This window comes from Pithys albifrons, chromosome 2 (genome assembly GCF_047495875.1).
Source record: "Pithys albifrons albifrons isolate INPA30051 chromosome 2, PitAlb_v1, whole genome shotgun sequence".
NCBI classification, from domain to species: domain Eukaryota; kingdom Metazoa; phylum Chordata; class Aves; order Passeriformes; family Thamnophilidae; genus Pithys; species Pithys albifrons.
In genome coordinates, this window is record NC_092459.1 from 113,973,974 (window position 1) to 113,990,564 (window position 16,591).

A 16,591-nucleotide genomic window follows, 5' to 3' on the forward strand; every position below is an offset into this window, starting at 1 on the left:
TGTCATTTAATGTATGACAATTATTTCCAGGCATATTTTGCTAGGGAAGCAGTACACAAATACCACAGACTGAAAGACCAGAAAGCAATAATTACTCAGTCTATTCTTTGCTGATGTCAGACATGCAGTACAGCTCTCCAAATCCACCAGAGCTCCCAATTAATCTGCACTAATCCTCAAGAACTATATCTGAAAAACAAATAGTAAAATCAAATCATCCAATAGCCTCTATCTGCCTTGCAGTCAAGGCTTAGGAGCAACACACAGTCCATTTCATCACCACACCATGCCATGCAAACTCTCCTTTAACACAGTTATGCTTCCCTGTCATCTCTGCAAACAAACCCACTGAGAATTCACCAGCCTCCCTCCCTTTCTTCCTCAAAAATGCTTTTCCTCTACTTATCAAGGTCCTTCATAGAAAAAAAAAATCACACCAGTTCTGTTTGGTTTAATAAACCATATTAGCCTTGCCAAAGTAACCACCTATTTCCTAATTCCCAATAAGGTGTTCATACTCCACTTCATTCTGTATGAGTTATAAAGACATGTCTATATAACTAAAACCAAACAGACAAACAAACAAACAAAACCAAACAAACAAAACCCCAAACAACACAAAGAAAACAAAACAACCCCCCCCAAGCCGAACTTTGATGAAGGTATTCAAAATAAATTGTGTTGTTTTGGTGTTTGGTTTTGGTTGTTTTTTTTACAACAGTTTGTCCTAATTTGTGTTTTTTAAAATAGGTTCTTATTACAGCTATCAATTCCTTTCCTCCCTGTGTTTGCTTTCAGCAGCTGCAGGAGCAGCAGTGCAGATGTCTAATGGCAGAGAAGGAGACAAGCATCCTGGTGCAGCACAAGCCTCAGCTAAGAGGAGAGCAGAGGAGCTCTGTCCACGCAACAAGTACAGCACATGCAGCAACAATGACAGCAAACATCTCCAAAAGCTCAGGAAAGAAAAACAGAAAGCAAATGTGAGAGACATGGCAGTTTCTGGTATGGGAAATTAATATGTTCAAGAAGGTGAAAAACAGGGTCAGAAAACCCCATAGAGTCTTAGAATGACCTACAAGATCAAGGCGGAAAAAATACCAGTTTGGTATTAGTTCTTTCATCCAATTCATCCTGTTCAAAACCACAGCTTGTATATCATAGGGCTTCCTTATTACTTGCTGTTTTCCAAAACACTGCACTGATCACAGGACCCTGGAAGCTCCAGATCACTGGAATCCAAAAGATGCTCCTTATTAACATTTCAAGTCCTTACTCTTTTTGCCCCCTTTATTAGTCACTGACCTCCTGACTGATTCCTTCCAGCCTGCACAAGCCTATGTGCTCATTTGAATGTAGAAATTGTTAGAAAAGGAAATCTATCTATAATTTCAATAATAAATAACTTGCTCTTTATTTTCTTTTTTTCATACCAATCTCCTCCTTACCAAAGTGCACCCAAACATTTCTGAAGATGAATATATCTCTTCTCTCTCAGATGCCACTCTGCTAGACCAAGCGCAGGCACAAATTGGTTTCAGATAACTATCTGTGCATTTTTAAACTTCGTATTTTCAGATGGTATTACACGTAAAAACAACAGAATACAAACACCAAGCCTAAATTAAAACCTTTCAAGTAAGCCTATAGGTACAACATCTGAGAAGGAACAACGTAAGGTGCTTAACTGCAACAATCTCTTTTGAACCCGGCATCTGTAACATTACACATCTTCTCATTGTCTTCTAAAATTGCCAACTGCAAAGCTGGCTCACAGAGAAAGTTATAATTTGAGAGCCCCAAAGCCAACTGAATAGAACAAGCTTCTTCAGAAAGCAGAGGGCAAAGGCAGGTAGTTACTTCAGCGACACTAATTTCAACAACTCTGCAAACAGACCTTACATCAGACCACATTCCAAACAGACTGGCTCACCTCATTTGCCTAAAGCTCCCAGGTTTAGTTTCTGGTGAAAGAAATAGTTCGTAGAAGAGATCAAGCATGTGACCCTTAGTTCTGCAAGTGTAGGGCCTCATGGTGGTACAATTATAGAGATTCCATATAAAATGGAAAGCAAGGCCCTGTCTCTAGAGGTATGACAGCTGCCAATCACCTACTTAACTCATATTTTAATCCCTTGCTACTATAGAAAGAAAGGAGAGAAACACACTATCAGGATTAGGAGCATTTACTGGTTATTGGACATATTTTTCATCAGATAGCATGGAACAATTGCAGGAAGTCAGATTATGGATTCACCTACGAGGTGGTCGTTAAACAGGGGAGGGAGGACAAGACCTCCACACCATATCCATGGAGTTTGTGATCTGTGCTGTCTGTCCCATGACCAGCTGTAAGTGAGGGACAGGATCGAGACTGAGCTCAGCCCCAGCAACATGCAATGGAAAAGAATGGGAAACCACAGAGAGATCAAAGTAACAGCCACGCCTGCCACGGAATCCTAAACTATGAAAAAGGAAAGTGGCCTCAAAAGCTGCATACCTTGTATTTCTCAGTTTTCACGAGCAGCTAAAACACATTAAGGTAACCCAACCTTCCAGTGACACCTGCACTGCTCCCCGGGAACCAGCTCGCTCCCACAGAAGACCGAGTGTTGCTTCTTAGAACTCCGGAGGTGAAACAAATACCATTTATACAAACCTAAAACAACAAGGAAAGCAGGACAGTAGGACTTCACACTAGTCTAATGGGCTCTTCTGTGGAGAGAAAGAGAAAGGCCTTGTTTCATTCTTCTCCAAAAATCAGGACCGTTTTGCTGTTGCAGGTACACCTTTTAACAAGGACTTCTTTAGGGGTGATACCCAGAACGACTTGTAAGGCAAATTGACAAAAGAAACCCCAGCACTTCGCTACCTTATATAAACTGATTTTGGTCTTCGAAAAGAGAGGATGCAAGTATTGATTTTCCTCCAAGATCCCTCAAAGGGAAAACATCAACAGCTCATCATCCAGAAATCTCCTGGAGAGGAATCTCTAAAGCCACAGTTGTGCTGCACCATCTATTTCTGTGACTCACATTAAGCCGCTCAGGAGCATCTTGCCCTGAAAATTACCGATTCCCAGCGTTAGTGCTGCAAGGACAGCTGCAAAAGGGGTCTTTTGATGCTGTTTCCCATGTTGTGGCACCCTGTTTCAGGCACTCAGATACATTAGCATGTCTTTCTGGAACATGGAACTTTCTATTAGACATAATTAATTAATTCCAGAATGGCTGGGAATCTTGTCTACCACAGCTTCACAAGTCTCTTTACCCATATTTACCAAACTTTCAGAAAACTCTACCACAAAAAGACGGCCCAGGACCAACACAAAGGATTTCCATAGTTTCGTGTTGACAGGGTGAGACACAGGCAGAGCAGGCTGGTTAATGGCACAACACAGTCTTTGAGGTATTTTTTATACCACTGACATCCTGTATTTTCAAACCCTCTACAGGTCAGCTCTTTCCAAAAATCACACTCCTGTCCTGCAGCAACAAGGGGACCACAAAACCTGCTCTCAGGAAGTCCCACTGAATAAATTGTTGTTGAGCCTTTGATGCATGTAGGCAATTTTGATGTGGTGCTGTGCATGAATCTTTCATAAGAATAAGATGTCCGGCTCTGTATAATCAAAAAACTTTTGAAAAGTCTGGATCATAAACGTCTCCACTGTGTGCAACTCTTGCAGACATCAAAGGGTCCTCCCCACACCAGATGTATTAGGATTCTTGCAAAATTAGTAAATGAACTCAAGCCATCAATTTTGCAATTTTTGAAGGAGCACAATGCATCTATTTATTAGAGAATGGAACTAAGCCCAGGCTACTGATTAGCCACCCTACAAATAATGCTTATGCAACCCTTCATAATGATTTCTACTAACAACTAACCAGAGAATTTATGATTTGGAAAATTTCACTTCTAAACTAATTTACAATTCCCAAAATCTTATGGGACAGATGATTGAAACTGCAGAGGAACCAGCCTTCTCTGAAATCAGTGAGGTACCAGTTTTCATAAGTACTCACTCTCAGGTAAGATGCCTGCATTAAGTTTTGGTTCTGATTTTTAAAATTCTCGTAAGTGCTCCTCTGTCCCTTTCTTCCTTTTCCCTAGAAAAAGGATTAATACAGTTTTAAGCAAAATATTAAAACAGCAGTTTCAGACTTCAGTCTTTGGCAAATTGCAAACAGGAAGGAATAGCAACTGAGCTATTTAAACCACCAAGGAAAGCAAACCACTGAACAATGCAAGGAGACCACAAAAATGACAAGATAAAAAGAAATATAAGACAAGCCATTTCGGTAAGCACGGAAATTATGTCCCTACAAGTTTTCAACACAGTACATCTAAACCTGGTGAAAATAAAGCCATCAGTTTCTACAGAGCTGTAACAAATACCTGACAATCTCCCAGCCCAGCCCCAAGTTTCCCACCACAGCCAGATATTACTGGAACGAACATCCCAAGTCTGCAACAGAAGTCAGCAGCGTATATCAAGCCCAAACAACTTGCCATTGTTTTAGAAAAGGTGAAAACAACACAATCAGTGGTTTTGGGTGATATAACAAAGATGTATTTACTCTGTCAGTAAGGCAAATTCAAATGAATTCTCTTTCCTGCCCCTTCTGGTCTTTCTTGCTTCACCCTCAAGGTTCTTCTCTGGATGCTAAGAAAAAGCAGAGTGTAGGTTATGCATAAATTCGTGACAGAAAACACTATTTTAGAACAAAGCTCCTGTGCGTGGGTGCATGTCTATAAAACAAAAGGCATTGTTACTCTACCGAGTACGTAACCACAGTCAGCAGTCAAATCAGACCTTCACATTTTATTTTGACAGCTACGCACAGTTATATTTTCACCAGAGGTTTGACTTTCATGTCAATACCTGGTTTTCAGCGATATCATCAAGAGATGAATCAAAACTGACATTTGAAGGCACAGTGGTATTAACAGTTGGGGAAGAGAATTCTCATCCTAGAGATCTGTAATTTATTTTTAATTACTTTATGAAGTTATCAGTTGTAGAGAGGAACAAATCTGTTCCCAACTCATATTTAGGAACTGTCTCTGTACAATACAAAATTTCTCAGCTCCATATAACAATAATTATTTTGTGGTGCATGGCAATATTAGGTAGCCTTGAACCTGCTAAAACCTGCAACATAACACTTCCAGAAGTTGGAGAATTAACCTTAAATGAGTATTACCATCAGCTTGCTACAACTGCTCAAGTAAACTACAGAATACAACCATCAACACAAACGTGTTATGAAAGAATCTGCTCCATCCTCTTGCAGAATCAGAAACGCAGCATTTTCCCTGGGATCCTCATTAACTCCAATTATTAGACTGAAAATTCCATGGTGCAACAACAAGAGAAGTTTGAAAAACACAGATGTTATTTACATATTAAGAGAGCATGATTTGCCCTTTACTGAAGATTTATTCTGTGTAAGACCTGGACTCTGTGCATCCCCCACCACCCACCTTTCCTTCAGATGCATCCCCACGAACACTCCATTATATAAACTGCCCCAGAGATAAAGATTATTCTGTAACTTTCCAAAATCATCTCCCTTTGAGGAAGTGTTACCTAACAAATACACATTATATACCTCACAAGCGCATTAGATCTCTGGGGTTCTACTACACAACAGCATAAAAGAGTATTTGTAATTTATTTTGAGATATTCAAAAAGCAGGCAAGGCTGGATAACTGTAACTGGAAAGGATAAACAGGATTAAGTAACAGGTGTCTGACTGCACATAATTCAGAGCCGTGCATGGAATACGGTGTGGCCATGGAATGGAAATGGAAATGGAAACATTGCTTCTGCACCTTGCTTGGAGAATCACCCCAAAGTGATTTAAAAACATCTTGCAAATTATGAACACGCAGACAGGCAACAGAAGCACTTGTATCCCCAGAGACCTTTGGACATATATGAAAGAAAACAATCTTCAAAGATGAGCCTGCCTTTCGCCAAAGGGGGGGGGGGGGGGAAGGGAAAAAAAGGGGAAAAAAGGAAGGAAAAGAAAAACCACCGCAAGAAAGTTATACTTAACTACACAGAAACATTTGTCACACCGCCCAGCACTGACAAGATCCGGATACGCTCAGAAACTACGGCAGCGAGGGATGAGGGGAAGAAGAATCCAATCGCCAGGCGCGCGCACACACACCAGGATCCACACAGGGATCCACACAGGGATCCACACACGGACCCACACACGGAGCACAGACAGACACGCGTGTGCGCACAGACAGACACGCGTGTGCGCACAGACAGACACGCGTGTGCACACACACACCGCACACTTATGTCCCCACGGGCGCGATGTCCGCCCCTCACAGGCACATCGTACGTGCCGGTCCCTCGCGGCCGGGGGAGCCCAAGGTGACGGCCCGGTGCGGGGGGGGCCCGGCCAGCGCCGCCGCTCCCCGCCAAGGGCGCGAAGCCGCGTTCAGACCCTCGGCCGCCCCCCGTCGCCCCCCCGCCTGCCGCCTCAGTGGTCGCGGCTCACGCCGCCGCTCGCGCCGTTCCCGCCGCCCTCACCTCAGGCGCGAGGCTCCTTCCTCCTCTTCCTCCTCCTCCTCCTCACGCCGTGTCTGTGTCTCTGTGTGTGAGCGACCCGCCCGCCTCAGAGCGGCGGCGGCTCCTCCTTCCCCCCTCCCTTCCCTTCCTTCCCTCCCCTCCTCCCCCGCCGCCGCGCCCGCCTCAGCCCCCGCAGCGCGGAGAGACGCGGCAGGGACGGGGGAAACCCCACGGCCGCCGCCTGGGCTGGCCGGGCCGGGCCGGGCCGGGCCGCCGCCACCGCCGGCTCCCCCCGCCGCCGCCGCGTAGGGCTGCGGGCAGCGCATGGCAAGTGGGCGGCGGGGCCGCGGGCGCGGAGCTCCGCCCGTGCGGCCCCGGGCGCGGCGGCTCCGCGGGGGCTCCGCGGCACTGCCCGGGCGCGGCCCCGGCACCCCCGCCCGCGGGAACCGCACACGTGCCCGCGTGTGAGGGCTGCGGGGATGCCCGCGCCGCCGCGCTCCTGTTTACTACAGGTATTGAAAGGGCGAGAAGGAAATCCCCCCTCCCCTGCCGTGTGCTCCCAGCTCCCGCCAGGCCTGCTGCATTCCACGCAGGCGGAGGGGAAAAGGGGGATGTTGCAGAGGCCGCTGGAAGGTTCCCAAAGTATCGCAGTTTTTCATCTCACAATTACAGTTGGACTCCTTGAGTGAGTCGTGGAGGAGGCTCAGGCAAGCTGAGCTGAGCGCACAGGCGGTCTGTAGTGTGGGATTCCCTCTCCCGGTATGCTCTGGCCAGCCCTCCCACAGCTCATCACTGTCCACAAACCACTGCTGTGGATTGCCCGTGTACCACCCTGTTCTCCCCTGTTTGCTGTCATCATGTGCCAAGTTGGTTTGCCCTCTCTCATCATGATTTTACGAGAAATTTTTTCCTCTGCATCAAAAAAACCCACAAAACACCTCCAAAACCACACAGAGTGCTGAGTTGTGCAGCCAAGGCAGGTGCCCCATCCCTACAGCCAGTCCTCTTGGACTCTGTTAGTGAACTGTGGTGTTTGGACACCCAGGGCCTGCAGTCCAGCCATGCCAAGGGGCAGGAGCAACAGCCTGGGGAGAGGCAGCAGCTACAGCTGGACGAGTTATCTGGACTGAGCTGAGGAAACAGTGGAGGAAAATCAAACAGTTTCACTAGTTATAATAATAGGGGTGTTGCATTGCCATGAACTACTCGAGTCAGTAATGCAGTGGCCATATCTCAGACTATATTATCCTGTACCATAAATCCAGGCTTGCAATGAGACTCCCCCCTCTCTGACACCAGGTGCTGTACCAGGATGTGATAGAAAATTCATTCTGTCTCCAAGAGCTGCCACGAAGAAGTAAGCAGAGGGGTGACTGATAACAACAGCAGCGATGACACGTGATTTCAGGGACAGCCTGTCAGCACAGCAGACCTACAGTCAGAGGGGTTTCTGTAACTGAGGCAAGTGTTACATTAAGCAGATGTTCATGTTTGCTAATGTCTACTCAATTAGAACTTCCTCATGGGCATGGTGGTAGGGGTAGGCCTTTAGAAAGCCATGAAGGGCAGCAAGGCTGCAGCTCAGCCTCGGGGTGGGCGTATCAGGCAAAAGGAGGTGCAGGAAGGAAATAACAAAGGAACCTGCATGAGAAGCACGTGAGCTGGATGAAGGCCAGTATTGCTGGCAGGGCGAAAGGGATCGGGTTAACACACATGATACAGGAGCAGCAATTACAGCCATTAAAGATGGAGGGGACTGGCTTGAATGTGAGATGGATGGGGATTAATGAAGAGATTTTTGTTTGTGATTCCATTTAACTAAATGTGAAATGGATACAACTGTGGGTACAAAAGTGAAGTGCTCCAAATCCTCTTCATTGTTTTTTTATTCCTTTCATTTTTTTCTTTTTGCTAATGGCATGTATGTAAATTAAATTATTATAAAAGTAGTAACAAAAAAGTATTTTAATTCCAATGAGGCACAGTCAGTTACTCAGTAGCAAACAGTATTGGATTCTCCTTAGGAATCCCTGAGTGGTTTGTGTTCAGACCTCTAGCTTGCAGAGTGTGTAAGCACTGACAGTTATTCTGGTCCTTAACTCTGACTGGATTTTCCCATGATTTCTTATCTCCTTTTCCCCCAAAATGGCTTCTACATGACACAGGTCATGGCTGCCTGTCTGTGCAAGATTTTATTCTGGGGTAAAATTCAGGCCTATTATCTTCATTGGTGTGGCTCTTAAAGCAGTTTTAGCAAAATGTGGGGACTTAAAATGTTTAGGTAACTGCATGAAACACAGGCCAGTAGTGGCATCTCAGAATTAGTGGAAGTATAGTTTCTTTAGAAAAAGCTGTTCTTTGTTCTTTCACACACAGTCCTTCCCCTTCCGATGTCGGCTCCCTGACCTGACGTTCACTGAAAGAAGGGCAGTCATCAAAGGAACAATGGTCATCCCACGGCTCTGCAAGGAAGCCAAAGGTACTGCCAGTGGCAGTTCTAGCAGCAAGTGCACTTCACTTTGAAAGATGTTTAAAGTCGTAGTACGTAAGGCCATATGGTGGGGCTGAAACTCCCCACGGTTGTCAATGGCAGGGTCAGGCCCACACATCAGGATTAATTCCCACTTTGGGAATTTCACTATGTTACACCCTTGGACTTCTAAACACACCACAACTGATGAGAGTGTATTCATCTGTCATCTGTTTCTGCACTGATTTCCTCCTCATTTCACGGGTCAGTGTGACTTGTCGAGTTAGGGATGAATTGAGTGAATCTGAGAACCTCCAATTTTAGAACTAGTTCTTAGGTTGACTTGCTGTCCTGTTTCCTTTTCTTCCTTACAAAATAGTATTTCCTTCATGAGGAGTGGCTTGTCAATACAGGACAACATTTGCTAGTCATAGCTTTATAAATAGTACATATAAACATACACAAATGCTAAAGAATTCACCCTCATGACTTAGCAAAAAGAGTTGGGAAAAGATGAACAGTGTCAACAATTCCTGTCAGGTGAAAACAAAATGTCCCAGGAAACACAGCAGAAAAATCCCAACCTCTGAAATTATAAACTGAAATGTGGTGCAGCTCAAGTGGTTGCCTCTAGCAGAGGTAGAGCTCTGTATCACCTGACCATGTCAGCAACAAACAAGAGCTGCCTTCACAGGAACCTACTCAGGCTGCATATTGAGATTAAAAATTATTTTTCCAAAGATGCTGAAGGTTCAGTAAAGTAACATCATCTTTTACTTTTATTTTTTCATCTGATACTACAGGGGCGCAGGACATTTTACCATCACAACCCTACTATGTCTCAGAATATTCACACAAAGGAGTTTATTTTCGGTCATTTATTTTCAGGTTGTTTAAGGCAAAATTTTCCTTGGACATGTGCAGTGATTAAAAGTAGAAACACAGGTATTTGAATTTTGAATGTGCAAAAATCACTGAGAATATTGAAGCTGTGTGTCTATGCCATTAGTTCAGAGACAGACAGACAATCTCTGGCACATCCTGTGTTAATCTAACATATGGGTTCTTACCGATTCAAACCACCTCTTGGTCAGAGCATTGATTTCTTTATTTCTCAGCCTGGAAGTTCCTGGTTAACTATGGAATACTAAGGTAAGTTTCATGTGCATAATTAATCACTGTTATAAAATACTTGAATAAATGCCTAAATATTTTGATCTACTTGTAGATAAATACTATAATGCTGCAAGAGAAATAATTTCAGAGCTAGCAGTGTAACACATTTTTCCTTGCTCACAGTCCCAAACATGTGCAAGCTTGACAAGACACTTTTTGTCTTTTTCAGTCCTTACCTACTGTCATTCTGCACCTTGCACAGGAAGGGATTCCTGTGCCGCAGGTGGTGTGTCTGCAGAGGCTTTTGGGGCAGGCTGCTCTGCCTGGAAGCTGCATCAGGATGATGCCCAAACCAATATTCTTCACGATGTGCCTTATTACCCCGTGCTTGGTGCTGTATGCAGTAGCTACAGTGCATGTAGCTACGAGGTTTTACATCCACACACTCCCCAGGAAAGACTTTGCTGCTGCCTCTGCTGCCAAAAGTCTCTCTTCGTTGTGTTATCGTCTGCCACTAATGGTGCTATGGTTGGTATTGATGGGTAAAACACTGGGCTCAGAAAAGCATCCACTCACAGCAGTGATTTTCCAAGTCTCACAGTGCAGCCAGGTCTGTGTCTCTGCAATGCAAGGGGCAAGCAAACGGTCACTTGAGGGCCAAATTGAAGGCTGAAGGAGTCATACACTTAATTTCATGTCTTCTTTCAGAAAAATGGCTGGATAAATAGTTTTGATTAAAAATATTATTAATTTTTTTCATAACTGTTTTTGTGAACATTGCTGGACCATTTTGGGGCAGCTTGAGGCAGACAGCAAGCTTTGAATATTTTAGTCTGGTAGTTAAAATTTTGGCAAAATACTGGAAGTCTTGGCAGTTTTAACTGTAGATGTCTCTAACAGCTCTCCCTTGCAAAATGTTCAGCTACACAAATATTTTGGTTAGGCAGGACATAGCAAAAGGAAAGAGATTTTCTTCTTCAGACTTTCCATTGTTCAGTTTTTGTTTGTTGGGGTTTTTTTTTTCCCGCCAAGATTGTTCATTTCCCACACCTGTAAGTACCATCCTGTTCCAGACCTTCATGGTCCCAGTCATTTGTATCAGCTGTGATAACTTTGTTTTGTGCATCCATGTCCTATCAAATGCTTTGATTTGAAAACAACTTCTTGAATGCTGGCTTTCGTAAGAGGCAAAATTTCTTCCAGTATCAGATCTTTGATTCATTATAAAATAAAATTATTTATGATCATTTTTCAGAAAGACTGTTAGCTTCTTCCTGGGCTTTTCAGGGAGCTACATGTACAAAGATTGATATAATAGGAATGAGAGGGAACAAAGGGAATGTTTTTCCTTTGCCTACAATATAATATTAATGGCAGACATAGCAATTATTATTTGAGGTCTTTCTTATTAAAAGGAGTATTACTAATCAAAAGTGCTACAGTGGATCTATTCAGGATGCTAATTAGTCTCTTCATTGTGCTGGGATATATTTATCTTCAGACTTGTGCTGCAGGTCTTCTGAATACAGTAGGACTAAACCACAGGGCTTGAGAAGAGTCCCTGCAGAAGCTGGATGATGCAGCAGGGAGGAAAACAGAGCTTTCAGGATAATGCTGCTAATAAGATTGTGTTTTTCCGTTTGGATGTTAGAAAAAACAGGGTTCAGTATCTTTGCCTTGTTTAATGACAAGAAATTAAATTTAGCATTGAACAATACTTTTTGAATCTTTTAAGGTACCAGCATCTCCACCTTTCCAAGAAAATGGCATCAGTATAAAAAAAACCCCCAGTACTATTTAAGCCTTTCAGACAAGGAGCCAGTCAGTGTTTCTGTGTATGCCACAAGGATCTCTGTCCTTCATCAGCATCCCTGTCCCCATCTACTGTGACCTGAGCAAGATTTGTTGCTGCCAGACTTTACTGTGTGCTACAGTCAGCAGCCCAAGGAGGCAGCCCTGGGGCTCCTTTTTCACTTTGAAGTGCTCATTCCTCATTACTGTCTTTGGAATAGCAAAGTCCCACTGACTCAATGTCTGAGGGAGTGCGTTTCACCTCCAGTCTCTCCCTCCATGTATTTACGCATCACCAGTGGGACTGAGCTCTCAAACCTCCTTGTGCTCCCCCCTCTCAGCTTACTGAGTGTCTCTGCAGTGGTGCAGCTCAAGTTGGTTTTTGTCCAAGTGTTCAGCTGAGCTGAAGGGGCTTGACATTGCCTGCAGTAAATCATGAGGGTATCAACACAACTGGGCTGAAACAACAGTATTCAGTTTTGTAAATGATACGTAGAAAGACAAGCAGATTACATAAAAACTACTCTTTGAAAATCATAAAGGAAAACTTATTAATGAACTGTAACAAATCTGTACTCACTCAGAAGTACTCAGCTTTAATTATTAATGCAAAATGCAAGGATTTTTCAGTTCAGGATTCTTCTGTCTGAAGAAAGACTTCAAAGAAGTCAACAAAGACAAAAGCAGTCCAACTCATGCACCTTCCTGTGATTTTCAGTTTAGCTGACTATCCTTTGTTTTCAGCCCCATCAGATGTATATCTGAATACTTGTGGTTCATTTATAATACTGGAGTAAATTCACCATAACTGAAGTTCAGTTTCTCCCTAACATTAGCAGCAAGTTTTCACATTAGCCCTTCAATGTAAACAGTGAAGTAAGAGACTCTTCAGTTTGTGGTTTTTATGTTTTTATCATGGATTATGTGAAAGGCAAGGAGAATTGGGATTGCCCAGCCTGGAAAAGAGAAGGATTCTAGGTGACCTAATTGCAGCCTTCCAGTACCTGAAGGAGCCAACAAGAAAGATGGAGGGGGACTATTTACAGGGGCCTGGAGTGACAGGACAAGGGGGAATGGCTTCAAAGAGAAAGAGAGTAGATTTGAATTAGGTATTAGGAAAACATTCTTTACTGTGAGGGTGGGAAGGCACTGGCACATACTGCCTGTAGAAACTGAGGCTGCCCCATCCATGGAGGTGTTCAAGGCCAGACTGAATGGAACTCTGAGCAACCTGGTCTAGTGGAAAGTGCCCCTGCCCATGGTAGAGGGTTGTGGAATGAGATGAACTTTAAGGTCCCTTTTAACCCAGGCTATTTGATTGTGTGACCCATTGCTTGCACTGGAAGGTCCCTTCCAGAGCTGTGCAAACATTTTCTATATCTGCTTCTCTATATTTTCATTAGATCTTCTAGAACAAGTAACTAATAACATTACTCTGTATACCTCCTACAGATAGACCTTCCTGTTTTCCCTTTTCCAGGTCTCAGATTGTTTTCTCTTTCTCAAAACTTCCCTGAGAAATCATTGCATAATGTAAATGCATTTAGATGTCATCTGAGCCTGTGTATGCATTTGCACAATGCAAGTCTTAGTGCATGTGAAGTATCCACAGGCTTTTCAGAGTGCTTTAACACCAGAGGTGTCCTTGAAAGTGGCAGTGTGGGTAATCAGACTGGGATTCTGGAGAGAATAGTAAATTAAAAAAAATCACATCAGCACACTGTGTGAATATCCTTGATATTCCAGTTCTGCTGCTTGTCACATTTATCCTCTGGTACCATTGCAGAAAGTCAGTGACAGCAGGTGGGCTCTCCTGTCTTTGCTGCCCACCCAGGGGAGCGGTACAAGTGCCCTGGGATCAGCCGGCCGTGTTCTGTGTGACAGTGAGGCTGTTGTGCACTTCATCTGGCAGCAACAAGGCAAGGGGCTGTCTGCCGGTGAAAGGAGAGGGTGGGAAGGACAGTGTAGGGCACCTGTATGCCAGAGGGGCCCCAGTATATTAATGCCACCCACTGCTGAGCCATCTGCAGGTTATTACACATGATAGAGACTTGATGGACAGTAAGTTATTAGAAAGGAGTCACACCAAGTCCACTGCATGGGCTTAAGCGCATCTCCTCTTGCTGTGCTGTTATTTCTCTCTTCACCTTAACTTCCAGCATTTGTTTTTAATTCACATACTGGCAGTGACACATGGCAGGAGTCCAGTGCATAAGATAGCAGCTGGTTGAGCCACAAAGGAACTGGTTTTTGGCAGTGAATCTGAGGAGCAGACAGCAAACCACACTTTGATAGGTACAGAGCAGGTTGGTCACTTGAATGCTTATGTAGGTGCTTGCTGGAGGGCATGTTACTTACTCAGCCAGCCAGTGACAGTCATTCCCTAGAGACCAGTGAGGTGTGGATCACAGAAGGTCCCTTTTGAGGGACCTCTTTAATGTAGTATGGACAGCCAGAGAGTATCCTGCATGCACCAGGCTCGTGCAGGGCAACTGCAGTTACCCACCTCCTCCCTCCTTCTGACATGAGTAGTTGCTACATCCTCTTCTTGAATAATTAAACTACAGTTGAATAATTCAGAGTCTATTCAGATTGTCTGTTGTCTGGTGTTGAGCAGGGCTTGGCTCTCTGCAGCACCACACAATGGTGTGATGTTCTTGCTAACTCCAGAGGTAACTTTTTCACTACAAGGCCAACAGTGGGGCTTTTTTTAATTTAGTTTGGTTTTTTTTCTGCCTCTCTTCTCTACAATAATACTTTCCATAACCCTGTGTCTTGAGGTATTAGTAACCAACCTGTACTTGCTTCAGAGTGGGGAGCAGTCTCTATTATCAGACCAGTAAAGAAAGAACTTCATTCAAACATCACCTGGACAAGAAGCTGCATCAGAAAACACACATGATATCCTTACTACAGCCTTGGTCAGACATGCAATAGGGAGGTGCTGGATTTGTCCTCAGTCAGTGTCACAGGGTTTTACCCTCTGCCCTAAAGAGCTGACAGTGGATGGGCTTGAAGGAGCTGGAGACACTCTTGTGATTGCAGCCAGGAGAAGCTGAGATGCAAAGGTTTCCAATTCTCTCAAGTACAAACCTGCTGTGAAAGGCATGTCACCAATTTTTGTCCCCACCAGTGCTCCAGTGGGGTGTGTTTCCCCTGCACTTGGAGTACAAGACCTGGTCCTACTTCTCAACTTGATCCCAGGTTGAATGAAGAGTGAGAGACACTAATTGAAGTTACAACTCAGCACTGCCAGCCTCAGAACATATTCAAAACAGATAGTAAAAATACTGTTTCTGTATTCCTTTGTTGTCATCCTCCACTCCTCTTCATTTTCCTTCCCATCATCTGCTACTACTGCTGCCTCCCACTGCAGACCATCCACCACAAGCCTTTCCCCCTGTTCTGCTGGCCCAGCAAAGGAAGGGGCTCTCCCTGTGGAGGAGAAAAACCAGGTACTCACTGGCTCTGAGGAGCAGAGGCAGGTCCCAGGTCACCTGGCTTCAGGAGAAGCTGAGGACAGAGCACAGGGGATGCTTAGCAAGCAGTTCTGAGCAAAGGAGGTCAAATAAATAATTGCTGTAATTTCACCAGTTTCACCAGGGATGGATCTGGCCCAAGGAAGCAGCAGGAAGGCAGGACAGGAAGAAGTGAGACCCTGGGAAGGAGGGAGCTGTGCCCCAAACCCCACACTGACAGTGCTGTGCACACACAGGAACAGCTCCACGGCTGCTCATCTCCAGTTCTCCAACTCTGTAGTATCACTCCTCAGACTAAAACCTTAATGAGTGCTTGCCAAGTTCTTGTAATCACACCAAATTTCATAATTTAAACATGTTTTGAAGCTCCGGAGAAAAAACGTACATCAGTGGGAACCAGCCATCTGGAAAGCTGTGGAGTCTTTTTTTGCTCATTTGTTTGTTTGCAATTCAGCTCTTCCAGTACTGTAAGTGTAATTTAGTTATTTATTTAATTTTAAAGTTTTTAGGTTACAACATGAGTTTTAACTAATAGATGAAGGCACAACTCAAGCAGAGATAATTCACCACTATGAAAATTAAATGATTCCTGAATGATGTATGAGGTTTGTGGTTATGCCAAGGTATGATCCATACCCGTTACTTCTTCCTAATGCTCTTTGCACAGTGGTTTCTTTTAAGGTCATTTTTCTCCTGCCTCCAAAGTTGTAAGAGAGGAGTAGGGTCCTAAACTTAGGGAACCAAAGAAGAGCCAGAAGCAGCTTCACCAGCCATGACCTATTAAAAATATCATTGATCAAATCCTCAAAAGAAAAAGAGAGAGGGATAAAAAACACCTTCTAAAAACATCCTTTGGAATATGATATGAACCTGGCCCAGGTGCACTATAAATTCTGACATGTATTACAAAATGTGCCAGCTCTACCTTCATACAAAATCAAATCAAAACCATTTGTTTTAGTGGTCCTTTTGAGGCACCTAAATGAGAAAATAAGAGTCAGGAGTATTGAACACAAATTAAAGTGAAGAAAGACTAACTTGAGCTACAGAAGCAAGGATGACTTTTGTGGAAAAGAAATCAGCACAGGCAGAGGAGTGGAAGGACACAGAAGAAACAATAATGACAAGAAAGAAAGAGAAGACACAGTGAAAGATAAGAGATGGCAAGAAAGTGTAATACTGATGCAAAAGCTGCACAA

At 44.0% G+C, this 16,591-nt stretch overlaps 1 protein-coding gene across 4 annotated transcripts in view; it reads right to left on the reverse strand.

Annotated features, from left to right (window-relative positions):
- PLCB4 (phospholipase C beta 4) overlaps positions 1 to 6,657 on the reverse strand; it is a 188,127-nt gene extending 181,470 nt beyond the window's left edge. For all 4 annotated transcript variants that reach the window (XM_071582151.1, XM_071582148.1, XM_071582149.1 and 1 more), the window contains exon 1: positions 6,558 to 6,657. The gene's annotated coding sequence lies outside the window, so the exon portion shown is untranslated. The remainder of the gene's footprint in view (positions 1 to 6,557) is intronic.
- Positions 6,658 to 16,591: the final 9,934 nt, after the last annotated feature.